Source organism: Macadamia integrifolia, chromosome 5 (assembly GCF_013358625.1).
Source record: "Macadamia integrifolia cultivar HAES 741 chromosome 5, SCU_Mint_v3, whole genome shotgun sequence".
Classification (NCBI taxonomy): Eukaryota; Viridiplantae; Streptophyta; class Magnoliopsida; order Proteales; family Proteaceae; genus Macadamia; species Macadamia integrifolia.
Window position 1 is genome coordinate 15,532,730 of NC_056561.1, and position 7,275 is coordinate 15,540,004.

General features: G+C 37.4%; 1 long non-coding RNA gene across 1 annotated transcript; it reads right to left on the minus strand.

The window, feature by feature from the left end:
- Positions 1-3,379: 3,379 nt before the first annotated feature.
- LOC122078635 lies at positions 3,380-4,279 on the minus strand. The gene is made up of 3 exons (XR_006140135.1): positions 3,990-4,279; positions 3,619-3,659; positions 3,380-3,525 (listed from the first exon to the last, which is right to left on the minus strand). It is a non-coding gene; the product is annotated as an uncharacterized LOC122078635 (long non-coding RNA).
- Between the last annotated feature and the right edge of the window lie 2,996 nt (positions 4,280-7,275).

Consider the following 7,275-nt stretch of genomic DNA (forward strand, 5'->3'; position numbering starts at 1 on the left):
ATAAACCTAATAGTTGCTTAATAAAGATAATAGTCCACATACATGCATCCCACAGCACAAATTTGACACCAAGCAAGAAGCCCAATTACTAATTGAGAGATCCATAAACCTTGTACTGCAATTTAGTTAATAGTCCAGCAACATGCATCCCACAACACCAAAATTTAAACCAAGTAATAATAACAATTACTAATTGGAAAATCCATAAACCTTATATTGCAATTTATATAATAGTCCACATACATGCATCCCACAACAAAAAAAATTTAAATCAAGCAATAATAACAATTACTAAATACTGGAATCCATATACCTAATATTGCAATTTAGATAATAGTCCACATACTACAATAAAATCTGCTTTCAAGTATGTTTATACAGTCATCCCAAACCATGCAAAAAAAAAAAATTTAAATTTGTCCACATCAAAAGTTACATTCCAAAAAGAAGTTAATCAATAACAAATATTCTAGTTCTTCAATACTCAATCTGAGTTGGACAAATCGGCTGCAATCCAATCAGCCCACATATGGTCAACAATTTGTTCTCGAAATAGATCCCAATCACCATTCTCCAGCACATGATCCTCGCCATCAGAACTATCATCTTCAACATCATCGTTTACTTGGTGAGAGGTGGATTGGGTACTAGTACTAGCTTCTTCAACCTCTTCATCCTCTTCATCAAGCCATCATTCTTCTTCTTCAACATTATTCTGTGTAAGAATGTGGTTATGCAACAACACACATGCCAACACAATTCTGGCTTGTGTTTTGAAAGGATATTCTGGCTGGTTTTTCAGGATCTTGAATCTTGACTTCAGGAGGCCAAATGAACGTTCAATCACATTTCTTAATTGTGAATGTCTCAGGTTAAACAATTCCTTTTTATCAGTTGGTGACTGATCAATATTTCTCCACTCCTTCAGATGATATCGAACATTTCGATATGGACGTAAGAACCCCTGTTGGTTAGCATACCCAGCATCAACGAGATAATATTTACCTCGTGGCAGCACCAATTTTCCGTCGCCGTCTCTATGTAATGCATTGTCTAAGATTCGAGCATCTGATGCTGATCCTTCCCAACCAGAAAGAATGTAAGTATATTTCATGTCAAAATCACAGGCAGCAAGAATATTTTGGGAAATATCAACCTTCCTATCACGGAACCTCGGATGGTCGCTTAAATGCACCCACGCAGGGATGTGGGACCCATCTATGGCTCCGATGCAGTCCTTGAAATAAGGGTAAAATCTTCCTTCATTATTTGTTATCGGATGATGCACTGCGACACTTGGAGGTTTCAATAGGATCGGGTACAATTTAATGATTGCTCCCAATACAATGTTAAAGTACCTACTTACAGTCTCACCAGAATGTCCAAACTTGTGTGCAATGACGCGATTTTTAACATTGTATCCTACTGTATGTAGAAACATAACTAGTTGTTCATTCACTTGCACAGATCTGCTATCCCTCAGTAGACCCTTCTCCCTAATCAAATGACTTAAACTAAAAAAAACCCTATTGCTTAACCTTATTTGTTCTCGACATGTTTTATCAGTGTGACCGATAATTCTCTCTGTTTCAATAATACCACATAGGGGTTCACAACGGTATGGCTCTTTCTTCAGATATTTTTTTATATACTGATCGACTGCTATAACAACAGCAGTCGCTGCAAAGATTATGATTTTCCTTCGCCTCCTGTAGCCGTCATCAAACTCCATTGTAAAAGTAAATCTACATTCAAATTGAAAAGATAATAAATTGGTGCTACACAAATTTGGAAATGGTACTCATATTGTCTTCTACTCACCTATCTTGGAATCACTATACAAATTTGGAAATAAAGATTTCAAATGCAATTCATGTTTGATGTAGAACAAAAAATTAGATTCACACATGAGTTCAGCGTTTCTGACTGGTTCTTTGTGTTTATGCATGTTTACAAATTTAAGTAACATTTCCTTACAAGTTATTTGATTTGTAGGTGAAAGATGGGAGACTTAAAGAAGATGAAGCTAGGAGATATTTACAGCAGCTAATTAATGTTGTGGATTACTGTCATAGTAGAGGCGTGTACCAAAGAGATTTGAAGATTTTGCACCCTTCCCCGAGTTATCTTTCCTTAAGTTCATAATATCCTGTCTTACATTGTGTTACATCACACCCCCTCTATTTTTATCTGTGGCTGAGCTGCGTGGGTTGTGATCTGCCAAGTTTGGTATTTAGCTGTAATTCTTAGCACCCAGCTCACCATGACTAATGTTGTACATTTTCATATTTGGCAGCCTGAAAATTTGCTTCTCGATTCTTATGGTGTTCTTAAAATTTCAGAACCCCTGTTGAGTGCATTTTCACAGCAAATACGGGTAAGTTTTTGTCAACATTTCTGATGTTCATGGTGTTAGAGTTGAGTATTGTGTTGAATTTGGTACCTGGCCAAATTTAATGAACAATTTGTAAATGTCCTTGCAAAATTCTGTATTAATATCTGGATTCTTTTAGGAGAATTAACCAGCTGTATTCTTCTAGATCCTAACTAGCTTCTACAACACAAATATTATCTGGGTTGTCCAAAAGAAATTGCAATATTGATGAATGTTCAATATGCCAACACTAATGGATGCCAGCTAAGATTCCCTATCTAATGATCCCATGTATGTAAAACATAGTTGTAAAGGATGGTGCTCCTATGCATTGAGCTCACTAACAACACCTATAAAAGAGCTCAAAAGTATCACAAGTATTCACAACCAAAGGAATATGTGGGGCTTAATTTTTGTAACTTTAAGTCATGGTTTTCATGCATCAATTCCTTGGCAGTTATTGGATGCACAAAAAGTTTTTGTAGGACTCATACGTGGTTCAGAAAGCATCGGATTCCTTGCACATAAGTGATGACTAGCTTGTTTGTGGGATGCAAATTAGGAAGAATGCAGAGTAATTCTCATCTAGTTAGTTTTGTTTGCCATCTGTACTTAGGTTTAGTATTTTTTCAATTGTATGATAACAAGTACTTGTCTTTGAAGTATATCGGCTCTGCCTGAAGGCCCCAAAACTGAAGTGATTTTAGGAACCAACAATAGGAGATTGGATCTGACATCAGTTTCCCATTAAATTATGCATGCCTGATCGATTCATCAGTGAGAATAGAAAATGTGGTACAGGGTACCATTAGTGTAAATTGCTATAGTTATTCTTCACAGAGACTTATTTTGATTAAGCAATATAGGAGCTGTTCACTTTTAGTCATCATTATATGGTGTTTTATCAGTGTGACTGGCTTCCCACGAAGAAACATATGAATCATCATAATAGACATTTCACCATAGAAGAAGAAGAAGAAGAAAAACTGAAACCGAATTTACATTACAGTAAGAACACGGTTCCAAAGAAGAAAAAAATCACATAAATGTCGAAATCTAACCTTAAATCAAGCTTCGATTCTAGTTCTTCAAACCTTGGAGTCGATCGTCTGATTTGGAAATAGGGTAAACCCTAGATATGAAGTTACAACCTGAAAAATAGAAACCGAACTTCAATAATCCTAATAAAACACAAATGAAGCCCAAGAATACAAAGCAAAATACAAATAAGAGGGGAATCTCACCTTCAATCAACTCGGTTTTAGGTGTTCTTCTCAGATGCGAGCTGTCATGGCCAGAGGGTAAATGTTAGAAACCCTAGACACAAATAATGAAGAAGAAAAAGAGAAGGAAGAAAGAAGAAAAATACGAAGAAGAAGAAGAAGAAGAAAACGAAGACGAAGACGAAGAGGAAGAGGAAGAGGAAGAGGAAGAAGAAGAGGAAGAAGAAGAAGATGAGCGGAAGAAGACGAAGACGAGAAAGCAGAGGAAGCAGAAGAAGAAGAAGAAGAAGAAGAAGAAGAAGAAGAAGAAGAAGAAGAAGAAGAAGAAGAAGAAGAGGAATAAGAAGAAGAAGAAGAGGAATAAGAAGAAGAAGAATCGCAGAATCTTTTACCTGTTGCTTCACCGTCGCTGAACCTCGGTCGGACTTCACCGGCAGAATCGCAGGATGATGTGGAAATGAACTCCAGTTGAATCCATCGCTTTTATACGAACCCAATAAACCGTGACTCGATTCCGGATTAACCTATTGAGGTTAATCCGGATGAATCATGGTTTTTAGTTGGTTACCCTGATTCTACTGGCCACCATGACTCCGAACCGATTTTTCACAAAAATGAACCAAACGGTTTAATTTAAACCGGAAACTGATTCCCTGGGATCTGGTCCGATGGATAAATCGAACCAAACGCCCCCTAAGGAAACCATTGAGGCACAAAATCAAGCTTCACATATTTGGGGGCATGAGTCAGGCCATCACATCTTGACATCCCAAGGACTCTCCATTAATGAAGGTTACAAGGACCATGGCGTTTCGGTTACGAAACAGTGACATATCACACCATCAGCCTCTCCTATGTGAATTCCGGTCAATAGTATGTCATGTCATGCCACCAACCCCTCCTATGTAAACTCCGTTCTACATGACCTCGGGACTATGTGAACCCAAGTGTTTCTTCCTTCATCCTATATATCTTCGGACGGTATCACAAGTACAAAAGACATGAACCCTATTCATTAGGCCTACAACGCTTCGATTTCTCAACTTTTATTGTTGTTTGCCCGAAAAATTGACTTAAGCATTAGAGAGTTTCCATTGGTGTCAGCTCCCCTTGCTCTATTTCTTTGATTCTTTGTGTGTAAGCTATCCATTTAAATTTCCACGTCAACAAATTGGCGTTGTTCGTAGGAAAGAAAGAGTTGTAGTAGAGGACATTTTCACTATGGTAACTTGGAAAAGCAATGAAAGTTAGGAACACAAGTTCCAACCTGGTTTTTGTGGCCTCAAATCAGGCCAATGATTGGGAGGCTGAATATCAAAGTGATGACACCCAATTATCCAATAAAACATAAAACAACAAAGATAACAACAGACTCAACAAGTCAGGAAAATCTCAACTATCGGCTACATGGATCCTTGCCCTCCAGTATGCTCTATCTGAGGTCATACTTAGGACACGACCTAGACTATGTATGCCATTTCTCACAAATTCTTTTATGGTCATCTTAGGCCTACCCTTGACTCTTTTACCTCCTTTAATTCGGATTAGATCACTCTTCCTTACTGGGGCATCCTCAGGATTCCATTGAACATTGCCCAACCACCTCAAACAACTCTCTTATAATTGATCTCCATAGCTCCAACTTAGCATTAATCCTTACTTTTGTCTCATCCACCAGAATGATATCATCTGCAAAAAGTATATACCACAAGACCTCATCTTGATGCTCTTAGTTATTTCATCTATGATAACCATAAAAATAAGGGCTTAAGGCTGATCTCTGATGTAATCCAATTATTATTGGGAATTCCTAGCCTTGGCATCCTCAGATCTCATACTGGTTCGGTTCATCCCAACTTAATGGGTTCGACTTTATGGACCCTAGGAAAAGCAAAAAGGAGAAATGAAAGTAAAAAGAAAGTAGCCCAGAATCAGTAAGTTAGGAAAATCTCAACTATCGGCTACATGGATCCTTGCCCTCCGGTATGCTCTATTTGAGGTCATACTGAGGGCAAGACCTAGACTATGCATGCCATTCCTCATAAATTCTTCTATTGTCATTCCCTTGATTTTTTTAGCTCATTTAATTTGGATTAGACCACTCTTCCTTACTAGGGCATCCTTAGGTCTCCATTAAACATTGCCCAACCATCTTAAACAACTCTCTTAGAGCTTTTCATTGATCTAGGCAACTCCCAAATCAGCTCTAGTACGTTTAATCATTACCTTATCCCTCTTAGTTTTGCTACACATTCATCTTAACATCCTCATATTTGCTACACATATCTTCTTTATATGACATTTCTTGACCGCCCAACATTCCTCTCCATATGATAGCTGATCTTAAAACAGTTTTGTAGAATTTTCCCTTAAGCTTTAAAGGAATACGTTGATCACACAATACTTTAGTTACACCTCTCCACTTCATCCATCCCACTCTAATTCTTCCTGAAACATCCTTTATGTCATTGTCCTATTTATGATTGACCCCAGATATCTAAATAGTCACTTTACAGTATCTCTCTGTCCTCAATTTTCACAATATCTTTATCCATCTAGTCTAACTAAAGTTACACATCATACACTCCATCTTTGATCTACTAATCTTGTTTCTATAGTCGATCTCCATTGCTCCAACTTAGCGTTAATTCTTGTTTTTGTCTCATCCACCAGAACGATATCATCTACTAAAAGTACACACCACGGGACCTTGTCTTGATGCTCTCATTTATTTCATCTACGATAAGCGTAAACAATAAGGGCTTAAGGCTGAACCCTAATATAACCCAATTATTATTTGGAATCCCTTGCCTTGGCTTCTCTAGATCTCATACTGGTCACCACACCCTCATATATATATATATATATATTACTTGACACCCCTCTTTTCACTAAGACATGCCGGATTAGATGTCTAGGGACCCTGCTATAGGCTTTTTCTAGGCCAATAAAGGCCATATAGAGTTCCTTCTTGTAGGATCTATGGGTTTCCATGAGCCTTCCCAATAGGTAACTAAACTCCGTCCTGGATTTATTGGGCAAAAAATTAAATTGGTTCTCTGAGATATGAGCTTCTTTTCTCAAACGGACTTTAATAACCTTTTGCCACAATTTCATAGTGTGATTAATTAGTTTTATGCTTCAATAGCGTACGCAATAACCTTTTTGAACATCTTCACACCTAATTTAAAAAAAAAATAATAAAAAAAAAAAATAAAAAAAAAAAGCCACCACGGACTCAATGGGGGGCGATAGGCAGTAAGTAAGTATATTCAGATGGAGAGGATCCAAATTCATCGAACAGTAACCATGCAATAAAGGAAATTATCTATTTGCAAGCTTACAAGAAACCCTTAGCTCTCTTCCAAATGAAAAAAAAAAAAAAAAAAAACAACAACAAACAGAAACTTGTAGTTCTAATAAAGAAAAAATGAGCGATGTTCTTAAGGAGGATGGTTTAGAGAGGACCCTTAAAGTGGACGTCCACATGGCAAGTCAGACGTTGTTGTAATATTGTGGACAAATGAATCCCAAAGTCCTTTGTTCACATTTGAATTTTCATCACTACTAGAATTAGCCAATTAGAAAAGTCAAATATTAAAAAAGGGATCAAAAAGGTTGGGCATTCTACTAGGGTGCCAGCTTCTCTCTCTCTCTCTCTCTCTCTCTCTCTCCTTC